General features: G+C 39.3%; 1 protein-coding gene across 4 annotated transcripts in view; it reads right to left on the bottom strand.

Annotated features, from left to right (window-relative positions):
- Positions 1-8,928, bottom strand: part of MIDEAS (mitotic deacetylase associated SANT domain protein) — a 53,533-nt gene extending 44,605 nt beyond the window's left edge. For 2 of the 4 annotated variants that reach the window (XM_077180229.1, XM_077180227.1), the window contains exon 1: positions 8,361-8,703. The gene's annotated coding sequence lies outside the window, so the exon portion shown is untranslated. Of the gene's footprint in view, positions 1-8,360; positions 8,704-8,771 lie in introns of those variants that run through there. The other 2 variants (XM_077180224.1, XM_077180226.1) reach the window with 2 other exon arrangements.
- Between the last annotated feature and the right edge of the window lie 7,675 nt (positions 8,929-16,603).

Here is a 16,603-nt window from a genome sequence, read left to right as displayed (position 1 = left end):
AGGGTTATTTTTTGTAGCAGACATGAGGGGCACATCTAGGTCATGAAGGTTACTCTACACCATCTCATGTCATTGCTGGGATGGAGGAAAGGGACATTCTTCTAGGGAAAAGGGTGATTGCTCAAATTGTAGATTTCCTTGAGGTGAGGAAATGTGGCAGAGCCATCAGCTATTTTATTGCTGCTACTGCTCCTTTACTTATCTCACTGCTGTTTCCAGTAAACTGTTCTTAGCTCAACCCATGATCTTTGCCTTTTATGCCTCCAATTCTCCTCTTCAGGCCATCAAAGTGGGAGAGGAGGAGAAAAGACAGAGAACCAATGTGTGGTTTGGAGAGTGGGGGCACTAGACTGGGGAGTACCATTCCTAAACCTTGACAGAAGAGCAGAAGAAAAACATCTTATACAGGTTTGAATTATACTCAAAATCCCTCTTCAGCAGACCTCAAACTCAAGAGAATATAGGAAACTGGATTTTATTTTTGGTTCATAAGAAATCATCTTTCTGTATTTGACACCAAAAGGTTGCTGCAAACATTAGTGCCATCTCTGCTTTTCAGCTGAGTAACATGTGAACCACTGAGTTTTCTTGTTTGCTTTTGTCACATGGTCCTTGGAGTGTGCTATTATGGTACCATACAGGCTCAAGTAAGCATTTACAATTTGAGATCAAAATTCAAAATATAGTTTAAATACCAGTATCTCTCTGAAGGAATCATTAAGCATTTCTAAACCTAAATATCTTTCTATATTGGCACTTTTTTATTTTGTGTGAGCAGAAGAATGTTGGTTTGTGGGTTGTCTTTTAAAAACAAGGTGTTTTTCTCTTTCATCTAAATGTCATTCTTCCACAAATATCAACAGGAAATTTATGGTACTATAACAATAGAATATTGCTGATCAGGATTGGAACAGACTATTGATTTATCACCACTGGGGAAAAAGAAACACTTCTGTTAAGAAAAAAGTAAAAGCCATTTCAACATCACTTTAGTCAGCACAGAAGCAGCAGCATCTTGCCAACATGGATGTTTTAACATCAACTTCAAGTATCAAATACACTGTCCCTTTAACTAAATATCCATGTATATGTGGTCAAGCAATTGCTGGTATTGACAAGTATTTGGGCCACTGCCCTTGCTCTCATACTTGCCTAATGATACCTCTGACAGAGGTGCCTAGCAAAGAAATCCATAAAGTGGCTAAAAAGCAGCAGTGCAATCTGGAGGACAATGAAGGGTCTCCAGCCTTGCTCCATCGACTCTGTGTTAGAAATGCTTTTGCTTTATGACCAGTCCACCCCAGCTTCATCTGTCTCCTGTGCTTAAGAATTCAGCAAATACATGTTTATGCCACTCTCAGACAAACAAACAAAGACCTGCATCATGGCATATATGTGAGCACAGGCAGGCTAGTTCATTTTAAAATGCCATGAGAGATTCCCTGAATAAGGAAACTGAATTTTCCAGTGTAAAATTTTTATCAGTAGTCATTACTATTGTTATTAAAAAGCTCTTCCAGTTGCAGAAAAAAATTTTACAAATCAAGGCTTCAAATCTGCATTTCTTTTGCTAGCAAAGCTCTCTGCATTTTAATTTCCTCTCTAAAGGTAAGGTAACCAGGTTTATTTATATTGCAAAATTTAAAAAAGCCCAGATAGCTTTGTTCATCTTTTAATAGAAAAATATCATCATTAACATCAATAAAGCTTCTTGCAGGGTAGCCCATTATTCACTGTTAACAAGTGCAAACCCCAAGTATAGTATCAGCTGTATCACACTTCTCAGATTTTTAATTCCTCAGTTATTTAAATGTTTATTCTTTACATCTCAAATTCAAAATTAAAATACATTGTTTATAAGGAGCCTCACATTCTTTTTGTATCTTCTTAGGTACTAAAAGGTCTTTTTATCACAGATCAGATTTTTCTACAGAAACATTTACAGTACATTTTCTGCAGAAAGAAAGCAGCAATAGCAATATAAGTCATCTAGTACCATACCTGAAATATTTCATTTTTGCCAAAGAAAAAGGACTAAACCGAGGAGTCCCATACTTCAACAGGAAAGCAATTCCCATACTTCAAAGGGAAAGAAATGTCTTAAATATCCTTTTGACTCTTAAATGTATTTAGAAAATCATGATAACGAAAGACCAATGCTGAAATTAAATCAGAAAAAAGTGAGTCTGATAATCAAACACAAAATTTTGCACAATTGTTTATTTACAATCTTAACGTGCAAGATTGTAAATCTACTCTTTACGTGCAAAGGCTTTCTAGTTATTCAAGAAGGGCAGCTTAAGCCCCTAATAACCAGAATGCCTAAGGGTACAGTAGTGCTTCACTAGTATGACAAAAGTCTAGCTTTTGTTTTTAATATATTCCTTTTCTTCTGCAGCAGCATCTCAACATCCCTTAAAACATGTTAATTTAAACAAATATTGTTTGGAAAGTCCACATTATTTACTTATATATACTTATATTTTATAAAGATTTGAAAATACAATAGCTTTCCATGAAAAAATACAAATAAAATCTGTTTTATTAATTAAATATTATGGATACTATATCTGTCCCCAGTATATAGCGTGTCTCATGCAGATAACATCTAGAGTTTATCACAAAAGATTCAAAGAGAATAATTCAACTCAGAATTTTCGAAGTCATGAAATCAAACTAAATCATAGGGGCAGTCAGATTTCCCTGCCAGTTTCACATATGTGAGTATCTGGGATCCTAAGCTGTCATCATTGAAATCTCCTAAAGCAGTCTTACAACTGTGGCTCTCTCTCCTACCACCAGGAATTTGGCAATGCTGGGATTTTGTTCTCAAATGGTACAAAATCAAATTTAAATAGGAAAATACTTTGCTAAATTCTTCTCCACCCAAGTGCAGTAATTTCCCACAAACACAGCAAACTCTCCTTTCAGGAAGTGCATGAAAGAATCCATTATGCAGGGAGAAATAAACGCCTGAAATCAAAACAATTTAAACTCCCAAAAGTATTGTTAAGGATATTATAAAACTGTAAACAAGAATCCAATTCTTGACAAATAACCAGGTGACATATGCAGGAGTTGAAAAGGAAATGCTCAAGGAATCCCAGGTGTACACTGGCATAGCAGGTAAGGCCGCACCTAAGCATATGTGATTAAGTCAAGTTTGAAATCTTGCAACACCCTCATGAAACTTGGGATCCAAACAAAAATGCACTTTTACCAATGAACTATGCCATAACAAGGCTACTTGGAGATTATTCAGACTTCTGGGACTATTTCAACTTTGGACCTCATTACGATGCACAACGCAGACAAGGTGGCAAGCATTTCAGCAGGCTGACTGCCCTGACTGCCCCACAGCATGCAGCTCCAGAGAACAACAGGCTCTGGTTTGTCCATGCTGAAGGGAAGCAGCCACTCTGATAGCTGGAAATCCACCACAGAACTCCGTACCACAAACGGGCTGCAAAACCAAACCAGGATTTCAAAAAGTCCTATTAGTTACAAGCCCTCAAAAAAGAAAATAAAGAAATAGCCAAGAACAAAACTTGCAGTTACAATTCATGCATATTTTGATCACCATTACTCTAGAAATAACAAAAACAACATTATCAAAGACAAGAAATTAAGATAAACTCCAAAATACAGCATTATATTCAAGGTTAAAATAATAGTACAAACAGTCAAACGAAGAACTTCAGCATGGTTTAAAAAAAAACCAAACCAAACAAAACTTCCGAAACTACTCTAGCATCACAAAGAAAAGAAACTTTTGTTCTCAGGGGAATTGAGTTATAAAATGAGATAGGTGCGTGTATATAATAAATGTGTGTACATATAAATATGCACAAACATTTAATTTGTCTTCCTGAAATAAACGACAGGAGGATGTACCAATATATATCATTGTACTGCACTCTCTGCTATGATGGGGAAAGCCAAGCAACTGAGAACCAATGTGAGAAGATAACAGGCAGCAAAGAAAAAACAAAACATGAACACTGACTTGATTCTTCTTTGTGTCTCTTTACATCCCAGCTCTGAACATGTTATGTATCAGTAACATATTTAGTAAAAAAGATATCAGAACTGTTTCTCGTTTTACTACTTCAGGTACTAATAGCACTTAACTTATTTTAATTCTTACCAATGCTAAAGTCAAACTGTACCCTTAATTTTCACTAATTAAGGGTAAAAAGGAAAACATTATTCTATGCTTTGCTGTAAGCCTTTCAAAATGTCTTTAAGAACAAAGAAAAATTTAACTCACACTGGCCACACCCTCCCAATATAGCTTTCCCAGTTCTCAACTTCTTGATTAACACCAGCCATCAATTCAACAAGGGGCAATCAAGTAGTTTACTTGTACATAAAAAGAACATTAATTTTGGGGTATGTACATTTCAAAGAATATCTGTACATCATATTATATACTGATTAATGAATTATATTAACTTAAGCATTGTTATTTGGTGCTGTCACTTGCACAAAATACAATAAAAAGCATCAAGAGAGCCTGAAAAGCAAAGAATTAATTACCAAGATTATCTCTGCATCCACATTCGAATGGTTGCTCCTAAATACCCGGACTGCATTCAAAATCCATGTATTCAGACTTTTTCCCGGTGTGCAGAGTCGAGCTTTCCCTCATAACTTTTTCAGTCACTGGAGTCGACCAGCAGAGCACCAAGGGCTACAGCTGGAGACCGCTCAGAAAGAGAAGCTGTGGAAAGCGTTGTGAAGTGCTCCTTGAGCAGCCTCCTGCTGCACACTCATGCCATTTGTGCACTGCAAGCTGCTGGAGCTTCCACACCGAATGCAAGGGGCTGCTATGCAGCTAGAAAAACTCAAATTACTACTGACCGACCAGCCACCTCTTTCAGGGACGTCTGTAATGCATAACGAGGATTTCTTAGTTTGAAGGCTCAAATCACACCGGGGAACGTGTGATTCAAAGTTCAAGCAACTCCCATCTGACATAAAGCTCTCTGCCACACTTGCAATTATTAGGGAAGGTCCTGAGGATATTTCCTTGAACTAGCAGTTCATCCCTCCTATTTACAAATTGCTCAGTGACAACTCTTCCCTTTGGATGTGACTCATAAGCCTTGGTTTGCTTGTGCCAGAACCTGCAGCTTTTTGGGCATGTATTGCAAAACCTCACCACCAGAGCCCCTGCCTCCCTCACCTCCCCATTTCACACTACGAATACTCAAAGTGGTTTACTTCTCACTTCATGTCTCTTAGAATGTAACTAATTGCACTGGAGACAACATTCATATTTACTACATTTAATTTTAGCATAAACTGTAATTTACTGCAACCAGTACTAAGATTTTATGCAAAGCTCCAGACAAAAAAAAAAAAAAAAAAAAAAAACCAAAAAAACCCCAAAAAACCCAAAAAACCAAACAAAAAAACCAAAACAAAAAACCCAAACCAAACAAAAACAAACAAGCAAACAAAACCCACAAAAACCACAAAAAAACCTAAACCAAAACAAAAAAACCTAAAAAACCCCCCAACAAACAGGGTACAAAAAACCCCCCCAGCTCTTACCAACATTCTTATTCCACAATTTGATCAGTAGGTTAAAAAAAAGTGTTTGTTAAATGTTTACCTAAACTCAACAGAAAACTGTAAGTTTCTTGAGTAGAAATCCTTCAAGAACTAAGCATATAGAAAATATATACACTTTTGCAAACAGGGCCACAGGCTAGCAGATTTCCACTCTGATTCATGGCAGTCCCTCTTGTCTCCTTACGTGCCTGGGCACACATCCACACATGCACCACCAAGGTGGCCATTTCCAAAAAGAGGCTGCAGGTCCTCAAGTCAGGGGCAACTTAATGGCTTCATCAGCAGCTTGACAGAAGAGTATCATGAAAGGGATGACAGGTTTGAAAGTATCTCCTGTGGCTCCGCAGCCACTACTGACAGGTGACCATAAGAGTGAAAATGCAAAAATGTAAACTAACATTTGGAGCATTTATACAGGCTTTTGAAAAGCTTGCATTGTGCTACAGCCCTCATCGCTTCATATCACCACTACTCGCATACACCTGGACGGGTTAAAGGCTAGCACAGCTACACCTTTGTTTTGCTAGCGTGCACACAAATGTATATATATCTATGACTAACTCCACTGAGAACCACAGGACAACTCAAGGACGTGCAAGTTACCTACTCCTTTGTATACGTGCCCAAAGAATCCTAGCCAAAAACTCTCTCCCACCACATAGGTTGTGAAAACCAAAAGACTTAGCATAAGGAATGACTATTTGTATCACTACCACAAATGATTCAAATCAAATCTTTAAGAACTACTCCAGAGGTAATTTTGATGTTAAAACACACAGATTGTCAAGTTAGTCAAGACATGATGTACAATTTCAAGAAAAATCTACAAGTTGAACATCACAGTAATGAATGCATTACCATATTTGTTTAATGTTTTATTAAAACAAAATGCTCCAATAAACGTACAGAAGGATCACTAGGATAGTTAGTCAAATGACAAAAAAAACCCCAAAACAACAAACCAACAAACAAAACACAAAAAACACTGTCAGAAGATCCCTTCATTCTTCATTAACAAAGCCACATATATTTTACCTTAACCACTTTCTTGACAACCTGAGGAAACTAGGAAATATGTGTGTCTTCAGCTACAATATGTTTTAGTTGAACACCAAGAAATTTTAAACCAACTTTCCATTTTTATAGTAATTTTCATTGCAGTGCTCAAAATACTTTACAAGCCTTTGTGGCTTTTATAAGACATCAGCTATAATAGCTGAAGATAACACTTCCAGAAAATTGTTTGTAATGTTAGAAAGGCCACTCTCTGAGCACCAGATCTGAAATCTTTCAGATCTGTCATGAATTCCAAGTACTCTCAAAACTAAGCTGATAAAAGTAACACGTGACCAGCATTTCTGAAAAACAAATCTTAGGAAACTTAAGTTGCACCCACAATAACTTTGGCATTATTATGATGTTCTTTAAAGTCTTAGTTAAAAGCCTTGCTAATACAGTGTCAGTGGCACATTTTCTCAGTGCCTCATACTATCCCTCAGCCAACACTGCCTCCAAGATCACTGAACCAGATGCAACTTTTAAGATAGAGTTGAAAAAGCATGCTCTGAGCCAATCTCTGGTCTGTAGTTCGTTCAAGCTCTAAGTTTTTGTGGCCCGACACAGAAACTCTCCCCGATACTCTTCTCTCCATTTCCAAGCCAGCTAGGTAAACTGCAATTGCTTATTTTAACATAGATCTTTTTCCCACACAAGCACACAAAAAAATTGACCAGAGCAAGAATTATGCTAAATGTGCAGGACTGTAGCAAACCTGAGTAGATTTCACCTGTATATAATCACTTTAGAAACATGAACCCGCAGATTCAATGAGCTTTTAATTTCTGTCTGCTGTGATTTCAGAAACTACTAGTGGCGTTACTGCTGAGTATTTCAGATCTGTGATTTCTACGATCAGCCTCACTCCACTTCTCCTACCTTCCTCTTCTAATTCTATGAAGTCATTCTAAGAGGAACGTGGCAGTTCAGTGCAGAACACATTCTCTTTTTAGCATTTGCAATGCAAAACTAGGTTTTGTTCGGTACAGAAATCTTGCACAATAGCCTGTGTATACGTATTCGTTCCAACAATGCTGTCCTATGCAATCACTCTGTAATTACACACAGTCATAAAGCTGCTGCTGTTGCTGCCTGGAACTGCAGTCTCGCCCTCTAAACAACCTAATAGTCTCTGCATTAGGACATTTCTTTTTCTCTCTTCCCCTCCCTTAACTGCTTGCTCCAGTACAGATGGCCTTTACACTAAGCTCAAAGCACGTAGCCGGAATGAAATCAAGTAATTATTAAAAAATTGGATGTTTTAAAAGAATGTAAAATAAATCTCTGATGAGCAAATAGAATATTTTACTAATTCTGCAAGCTGCAACCACACAAGACTTTACAAACCAAAAATAAATCCTGCTTACGCCTGTTTAAAAAAAACCCCGTAAGTATTATATAAGACTCTCACATACGCGCGTAGGTGTATTGTCAGCTTTTACTGCTAAACTGCAACGAATCGGTCTTTTGCAGTTGCTGCCAGAAAAGAGCTGTACACTTGGGAGCACGGGATTTTTCAAAAATTATCTAACAAATTCCTCCCCACCCCCCTCCACTGCGTAAAGCCCAGCAGAGCGATCCGACCCTCGCCACGATGCGCGCTCGGCGGCGGCCGGGACCCGGCGGCTCCCGCGCAGCACCCGGGGCCCCGCACACGCCGCGAGCAAAGAGAACCTCCCCGCGCCCCAAACCAACCCCCCAAAATCCATCCGCAGGCAGCTCACCCGGACACAGACACATCCTGAAAGCGGTGCTGCAGCCAGGCAGCCGCGAAGAAACCCCTTCGGAGCGCTCGTAACAACTCAGGGTACGGCAGGAGGCGACGGCTCAGCAGCCGAGCCTGGTCCCCCGCAGCAGGCGGGCCGGGAGTGCCGCTGCCCCGGCCCCGTGGGGCTGCGCGGCCCGGGCGCGGAGCCAGCCGCCCTCGTCACCTCCACAGGTAGTTCTGCTCCTCATCCTGCACCCAGCACCCACAAACAAAGCACGCATCACGACCCCCAAAAGAAATGCCCCAGGAAAGACACCCCCTCTCCAAAATGGCAGGAAAACGGAAGCAAATTGTGCAAGTTTAAAAAAAAAAAAAAAACAAACGCGTGGAAAACAGGAGAAGGAAAAAAGAGAACGTGCTGGCTCACCTGCGCAGCCAGGCACGGCGGGCGCCGCGGGGGAACGTGGAGCGGCTGTTTGCAGAGGGGGGCGGGAGCGAAGAAGGAGGGGGGGAAAAAAAAAACAAACTTTGTTTCTTTCTCTCCGGGACTCAGCGAAAGCGTCACTTCCTAGTGCAGTAAGCGGGGAGGCTCCCGGGCCCGGGCTCCTCAACTCCTCCTCCTCCCGCCTTCCTCCTCCTCCTCCCTCCTCGGCGCAGTTCCCCGCCGGCCCTGAGCGCCTCGTCCCGCCACGGGCCTGGGCCCCTTGCCCTTGTCCACAGATCGCGGCTTGACCTTCTGCGCTTGGCTGTCGCTGCTGTTGGCAACGAAGGAGAGGAAATCCCCAGCGAGTGAGGGGCGGGCAGAGAGTTTGCAGCATTGATTTGAAAGCCAAGCCCTGCAAAATACTGCCATGTCCAATACCCGGCGGAAAGCGCCGCTTTGATGTCCCGAGTTCAGAGCCAGCCTCTTCAGCGAGATGAGGCTTCGTGTCCTTTCTCTCTAAAGAAAAGCAAACAAAGAGCTTTTGGTTTTTAAGGAAACCCTTGTACCAAAGGAAAACATGCTTTTCCATTTCCCCCTTTCGGTCCCTTTTCTCACTTTTTCAGAAGAAAAAGTGGGGGGAAAAAAAGAAGGGAGAAAGGATGTGAGTCCAATGCAAATCCTTAGGTCATGTCTATATTGTTGGCTATTTTACCAACACCTGAAATTTGCTTTCACAATAACTCATACTTCTGAGGTTTCTAAAAAGGTCCAGCTCCTCTTCTGGAATATGGCTTCCTTTGCTGCCTTGGTCCCAGAATAAAAAATACAGTGTGCTGACAAATGCAGGCACGCCACTCTACCCTACTAAGGCAGGAAATAAAGAAGCTGCTTTGTCATTGCTCCCTCTGTAGACTGCTCTGTTACTTGAGTTTGTTAACAATCAATGAAACTTCTAGATTATAAAATAACCTTTAGACAGCATTCACAGATTAGACTCACATTCAGTGAAACGTCGAGCAACATGAAGATACCAAACATTTTTCTTCAATGTGCACGTTGCCACATGTTTACCTTCATCCAGGCTCAGATCATTCAGTGCACAAAGCAGCATTGCTGGATTTTGGGTTTGTTTTTTTTTTCAGACCAGCAGGGCAGTTTCCCTTCCAGCATGCATTGCCCTATAGAGTGAAATATAGAAGTAATTTTTGCACTGCTCACTGTAGTTCATGTTTCTTTCACAATAGGTCCTTGCAGAACTTTTTACCAGGGAAGCTCAAGATGTGTAGAAATAGGACCCCAGAGAAGTGACTTGCCTATGACTACAGATGCATAACCAGGTTACTCTGATGAGTCCCAGGTCAGCAGTCTAATTACCACACCCAATCTTTTCCTGTCATGGTGCAGAGGATAACAGTGAGACACATGGTGGTGAAGAGCAAAATAGTAGCCACAGGTACTACTGGTAAAGGTTTTTTTTTTCTTTCACAACCAGAGGTATCATTTGATGCAACACTGTCTCAACAGGACCTTCAAGGAAAACTCTGCTATAGCACCATTAATATGTTTGCTCTTCCAAATTCATGATAGACAGGAATAATAGGTCAATAACTATTTAAATCAATACAGAAAGAATATTCACAGATGTTCACAAATTACCTAATATGTAAAGCAAACATAAATTATTGAACATACAATAACTAGCTGTAGTCAAAGGCATACAACTCATTAGTTTCATTTGCCCTAATAAAGATTGAAATGAGAGATTCAATAAACTGGAGTTATTTCCTCTCTGTTATGTTAGGCAATCGGTGCCTCCCATGAAGCACATCAGATATTGATGAGATTGAAATTACTTCTTTCAGCTTTCACTGGGGCCAGAACAAACCCAACCAAAAATAAACCAATCTCCTATGATTTTAAATCATGTTCTAACAGCAAAGCGTATCTTTTTGTTGCAGACAGAACAAATGCATGTTGTACTTCACCTGTTTGGAGGCTGGGAACAAAATGATGAGCAGCATCTTGTGTTTCACAATACTTAATCACATAAAAGCAGCTGACAAGCAGAAACGTCATCATCCGGCTGCAGAAGCGAACATTGCGCAGAATGGGGAGTGTGCTTTCTACCCTGCTCCAGGAGATATTTTAACTTGTTGGGTTTGATAGTTCCTTCCTAAGTAACATATCAGGCAGATAGGAATCATGCTGAGCCAAAGACAACATAGTAACCACAAGGACAAAGCTGAAACACACTGTAAGATGCAAAATCTATAGGAAAGGATGACTCTATTTCCTAAACATACCAAATGGGATGAGAACAAAAACAAGCAAGCAGGTAGGTACACCAACTAGTTTATAGATCTAAAATAGAAGAAACACTTCAAAGACACCATGATGTTTATAGAGCTGTATGTTAGTGTTTATCTTACTGAGCAATAAAAGTTCTATGAAGTGTTTTGCAAGGATTTTACAGTTATACACTCTTCAATTGTTTCTCCATTCCTCACATTACATGGTCCTTACATCTTCTCCAGAGCCAGCCATCATAGTTTTCTTCTTTTCACTAACAGAATTTACTATGCTTTCTAAAAGTTTTTCTTTCTCCTTTTCTCAGCATATACTGAGATTACATGATGGCTGCACTTCTATAAGCTTTACCGTGACAAAACTTAATACACACGCATTCCCTGTTTCATCATTATTTTGTTACTACATTGAAGGAGATACATTGAAGGAGATTGGAAGATCTCCTAGCTATCAGCATATAAAATCTTAGTTTTCTTTGGCTTGTACAGACACATCTTGTAGTGTAACAACATCGACTCATATCATTTCTGGATTGCACTGAGTCAGAATTTGGATTAAAGACTATGCTTTGCATACTTAAGTTTGCAAAACCGAGCCATAGGCTCAGTAGGTGGCACTCTTTTCCCCGCGTCAGAGTAGAGCCGAGGCCTCGTCTTCTTTGTAATTCTCAGGAACTGAACTTGTGCTCCAGTATGATGGGCGACATTATGGAGCCATTAGTTCTCCCTGAAATTAGGTATAAAATGAAGGTCTTAAACACTATGACTAATAAAAAAGCATTTACATCCTTTGTAATAGGAGTTTCAGATTCTAATAGGCCTAATGCTTCCACCTTATAATCACACTGAAATTTCCTCTAAAATTTCAGTAGGATGTGATTTTTATTTAAAAATATTAATTTCAGTATAAACCAGTAATTAATAGCTGCAGTGTTTATCCCATAAATATGTTCAATGCTCAGAGGCAGGGCTGCCTCTAGACAAGCCAGAGAATGTACTGACAGGGACCATGTGAAGTTCAGCACAGACTAATGCAAAGCCCTGCACTTTGACCAGACTGACCTGCCATTGCACAGGCTGGGGCTGGCAGGACACTCAGTGCCACTGAATAAGATCTGGGGGTCCTGGTGGACAGTGGGAGAAACGCCAGGCACAGTGGAGGCTCACACCATCCTGGCCTGTATAAAGAAAATCTGAGCTAGGTTCAAGGGAAAACACTATTTCTCTTTACTCATAATTTGGTAGCCTGTGTCTGGAACACTATGTGCAGTTTTGGGGATCCCAATATAAAAAAGATGTTAATAAACTGGAGCCAGTAGAAAGTCAAGATGGTCAGGGGCTGGAACAGATGTCCTCAGCAAGAAGACGCTGATGGAAACAGTGGTTATTTCAACCAGCTAGTGAGGAAAATGAAGCAATGAGCAGCACCATCTGATTTCAGTGTTGACCCTCACTTTGAGCAGGAGGCTGAACTAGTCACCTCTCAGAATCTCCTCCAACTTGACTGATACTGTAATTCAAGAAGCAAATCCTTTTAACTCACATAAAAGGAGACTTAATTAAATGACAGATAGTTTGAAAATGTCTCATAGGAAATATGAGATTGTATCTGTTTCAGATTTGTTGGGCTTTAGTTTTGAGGTTGTGAATTTAGAAGAGCATCAGCCTAATTACAAATAAAGCCATTCCCTCATAGTCATCATTTCCCAGCACTATTATGGGAGAAAATGTTCATAAAAATGGTTTTTATACAAGACTAATTACTTAATACTACAGAGAAATGTTAGTTTCTCCAATACCAATGTATGTTTCCCATCTTTGTCAGAATTAATCACTCAAGTTTGAAGTATTATGCTAGGGCACAACTTCTCTTGGGAAATTTGATGCAGACAGATAGAATGTTTGGAAAGAAGGGGTTTGGCCTATTTAAAAGAGTTTTCAAAAAGAAAAAAAAACCACCCTTGTGCCTATATTTTAGTCTTAATATCTGAGTTTAAAATTAAAATACTTAATTCAAGCTAGATTTTAGCAAGATTCAGCTTCTTTGATCAACCTGGGGAGAAAATACATGTATTTATAGAGCATGCATGTGTAAATACATATGTATACCCACACAGTGTGTCATGACCTGGCTCCCTGAGAACCAGGAGGAAACCTTGTTACATGAGGGAAAGGGAGGGACCCTGTGGTTTAGAGAAGAAACCATATGTAAAACAAAGTTATTCACATTTCTTAAACACTACTGAAAGAAGCTCAGAGGCCATGGTGGGAAAGACAGTGTGGGAATCTATGAAGTACCAAATTATATGGTATGCTGAAAACCAGGACTGTTGACCCTTTCTTCCTAATTTTGCTAGCTTGTGTAGCTTTAAAAAGACTTTGTAGTCTTTCTGCATTTACTCTCACTTTTCCCAGAATGCCACATTATTTGTTTGTTTGTTTTGCAAACAGTAGTCTGTGGTAACACTGTTCACTAAAATTGAGAAACATACAGTATTTGAAGAAGCTAAGTGGTGAGCTGAAGGCCACATGGAGGTTGAATAGCTGGGCTCTGGTTAGCTCCAAATGCTCAAGTCCACATGTAAACTCTTCTGTCACACTATACTGTTCCTGTATTTTAGGAGCTCAATATGCAGATGGTACTAAATTTCAACATGCTCCATCACCAAAGTGTCACCAATCTACACATACAATAATAGGACACCAAATGCTTCTTGCTGCTCAATTGACTGAAAAGTGACACAAGTCTTTCTGAAAATTAGGTTCAAGTTACCTTAAGGAGGATAATATTTTAAAAAACCTAACAACAACAAAAAAGGCTTTTTAAAAAGCTGCCTCAGATTTTTTCTTAAATATTTATTGATTATATTGTCTTACATACTGTGTGAAAGGAGCAATTAGAAAATGAACTGATGAATATATGTATATAAGAACTCTGAAAATGTAAAGCACCATAAATTCTTTAGCTCTATTTAACTGTTTATCATCATATTTAGATAACATAAATAATAATGCTACTACCTTGGAAAAGTCCATGGTCTAGTAGCTCTCAACAAGATCAAGAATACTTCAAATCAATGGAAATACTCCTGAAAAACATGGTAGGCAAGAAATATCAAGAACTGGTAGGCATGTGTAAATTTTTAATCCTAATACTTCTTTTTAAATGCTATAATCAGTTCATGGTATGAAGTCAGGCTGAAGTTAAGGGGGTAGAAAAGTTCACAGTTTGGGGCCAAGATCAAGTGCTGGGAACAGGAATGACTGCAGTGCAGCTGCAACATAGATCTTTTGGCAAGTAACTTCCACTAAAGCTGCTTCTGTCTCTCCTTCCCCAAGATAACCAGCTGTGCTTTCTTTAAGCGGGCTTCAAGCCCACGCAGAGAACCCTCTAGAGGCACTCAGAGTCCTAACAACAACAAATGAATAAAAGACATAGTGACAGCATGTACTGTAAAGTAATATTCACAACTTGGTTGAATTTAATGTAATAACAGAAATAAAGACTGGAATTCAAAACAATAAGATGTGATTTTTTTTCTCTCTTTGTATAACATTGATGTTATTTACCAGGAATTAGTATTACAGACAATAATCTAGGCTGTTTCTTTAATACTCTGAGTAGACCAATTTCTTATTGAAGCATGCAGAAGTTATTTAATTCTATCAAGAGGCTATTTAATAATAGAAAAATAAGATCTGCCTCATTGACATCAAGTAACTGGTAATAACTAATGGTGCATTGTGTATAAATATTTGCAGGATTGTGGAATATTTGTGTTATGTATTATTTATATGTGCCAGATTTATATATCTATGTATGTATGTGCATATATAGAAGAACATCCTCAAAGTCATCTTTTACAGAGAACATCAACTAGGAAATCCTTCTGAGCTTCAGTAGCTCATATATTACAAGAAGCAATCTTGAAGCCCATTTCAAATCATTTGACACTTACAGTCATTCAAGGAACTTTCAGCCCAAACAGTTTTGGTGACAATGACTCAGAACCATTGCAATTAAATTCAAACATATGCTGCATAAATCTAGGGCCATCAGGGGAATCAGAAAGTTAGCATTTGCTAATACCAGGTTCCCTTGGTAGCCCATGGTACTCTCTCATGAGGATTCATCCCTATTCCATCACATAAATAAATTACAGAACAGCAAGGGAACATAAACCACAGTGGGAGACACCAAGATGTATAAATAAGACATATGTGACAGGCAGGTACCAAATACAGAGGATAATCTGCAACCACATAATTACGCACCTTGATGACCTTATCTGTCCTTCTACTCCTAAATTCTTCTTTTCTGTCACTCTGTGCTTGCCTCTGCTGCCAGTTTGCATTGGTGCACGCCAGGCTGTAGCTTCTTCTGTCACCACCATTACACTGCAGCATTTTTGGTGAATTGCTGTGCAGTTTTTATTCTTCTCAGATTCACAACCAAGTTGCATCATTCTGATTTCCATACCTGGAATCCAGTAGTATTTTGGCAGTCCTCCATGATTCCTTCCAATACCAAGTTGTGACCTATCCCAACCAGCTGGTCTGTTTTTCTCTGTGATCTCTGAATATTCCTTATTTTTTGCATAAAGTAAATTGCATATTCCATTATAAGAAAATTAATTCAGTTACTCTCTTTATGTTTATTAGTACAAATCTCATTATGGAGTTTGTTCTTTTTTCCTCCTTTTATCCTTTTTTAATACAAAATTTACAGGGTTTTTTTCTTGTCAATGGGAACCTTAAAAGGCTTGTACTTGTAGTACAATCTACAACAATTTTTTTCATTTTTACATAGGGCATAAACCACAGTTTCATAGCAACAGCCCTACCTAGAATGTGGTACTCCAAGGCAGGAATGCTTCCCAAATATGGATTTGGTTATATTATATACATGGTCCACAGAGCATTTGAGTGTTATTTATGTTTTCTGTTAGCCAACAGAAATACATATCTTCATGGCTGCCACGGGACTGCCAGCCTGAAGGAAATGCAGCAATTCCAACAGGAAGCAATGAAGTTTTTATCAGTGCATCTCGGACATTTTGCAAGTACTCTCAAAACCCTCCTACACATTAAGGAGGATATTTCCACCCTTGTAAATTCATGCTCCTCCCTCATCTCCCTCCACCCCTGCTCCTGCTGAGAGTTCTCCAGCTCCTTGAAGCCACAGTACACTGAGAAAGAAAAGGATATTATCTGGAGGAGACTAATGTAACCAAGATCTACAGTAGAAGAGCTAGGAATACACGTGATCCATGAAGGCAACCATGGAGAAAGTATTCAAATCCCAACCTCAAGTATTCTGTCTCTGCTGGATTTACCATAGTGTCTGTTTATATGTACTTTTTAGTTTCTGCAGTCTTTCCTCATATGTATAAGAGAAGCATCCTCCAATATCACTACTGCTTCAAGCAATAAAAAAAATCAATCACTGTCTTTTTCTCAGCAGAATCTCTTCCCCACAAGAAGTGTTCTGAATATGTTGTCTTTGTTGTCTGCTAACAAGGAACAGCA

This window comes from Agelaius phoeniceus, chromosome 6 (genome assembly GCF_051311805.1).
Source record: "Agelaius phoeniceus isolate bAgePho1 chromosome 6, bAgePho1.hap1, whole genome shotgun sequence".
Lineage (NCBI taxonomy): Eukaryota > Metazoa > Chordata > Aves > Passeriformes > Icteridae > Agelaius > Agelaius phoeniceus.
Note: the sequence above shows the minus strand (reverse complement) of the source record. Positions and strands in the feature narration are given on the sequence as shown.